This window comes from Micropterus dolomieu, linkage group LG16, assembly GCF_021292245.1.
Source record: "Micropterus dolomieu isolate WLL.071019.BEF.003 ecotype Adirondacks linkage group LG16, ASM2129224v1, whole genome shotgun sequence".
Taxonomy (NCBI): Eukaryota; Metazoa; Chordata; class Actinopteri; order Centrarchiformes; family Centrarchidae; genus Micropterus; species Micropterus dolomieu.
In genome coordinates, this window is record NC_060165.1 from 6,540,350 (window position 1) to 6,541,516 (window position 1,167).

Here is a 1,167-nt window from a genome sequence, read left to right on the forward strand (position 1 = left end):
GAGTCGGAAATCTCGGAAATTTCGACTTCCCATGTCAAATGGAACGCACCAATACTACTCGGGTATTCAATGCAGTGTGTGACCAGCAATATGAGCTTGAATATGGTATCTTTCCTCTGACCACTTACTCCCTACTGGCTGGCTAAAACTCTTAACAACGTCTAGAACATATTATCGCATGTTACAGAATGCTCAAACTAGTTACTCTCACTTACAAATCTAACGTACCGTGTGAGACTTAAGTTCATGACAAAAAGAACTACTTATCATGACGTCAGAATAGTTAGCTACAAAATGAAGCTTGCTGCACACACACACACATCTCGAATTCATCTTACAACACAACAGAAGATTTTATACTGCATTCACATTCCATCCTTATCCAAGCTAAACATAGAAAAATGAGTTTTACTGTACCTGTGAATTGACAAAGAGATGACCAAAGTTAGCGTCTTGCTCAAGCAGCTGCGCGTGTGCAGAGCTTGTAGTTACAGTCTCCCTACGCGATCCACAGCAGTACATGTCGGAACAAATGACACAGCTCTTCGGCAGTCTGAGCTGACAAAATCAGATTTTAACCGTCTTCTTAACTTTTTAAAGCAGTGCGGAAAGTCCGTTTTTATCTCTGGTCCCATTCCCACAGTTGGTCGCGGTGCTGGCCGCTTCAGTAGACTCCTTGGCCTCCACGACTGGCTCCAGTCCGCCTGCAGGGCTCACCGTGTGTTTTATGTGGATAATTTTAATATTTTCTGGCAAAGAATGTCTCTTTTTAAGACAGACGGACTTCACCCAAACAAACGGGGCTCAGAAATGTTAGCTGCGCACATACAGCAATTGGTGCGGTCCACACATGACTTACGTGAATGACTAATCATTCATGCAGCACACCTGGACACACCACCGCTCACAGAACAGATCTCTGCCTCACTGCCACAAACAACTGTCTCCACCTGCTGGCATGTAAAGCCGTCTGCTCCCAGCGCTGTTCCACAGACTTCTATTCCTGTCATCATCACGCATAGACCAGTAAACCGAAATGTGCACATCCCACACAGAAATATTAGTAATCTCTTAAGGATTAGGACAACTGCACCAACTCCAGCACCCAGAACAAACTCATTTAAAATGGCTCTCTTCAATGTGAGATCACTTTCAAGTAAGACTTTT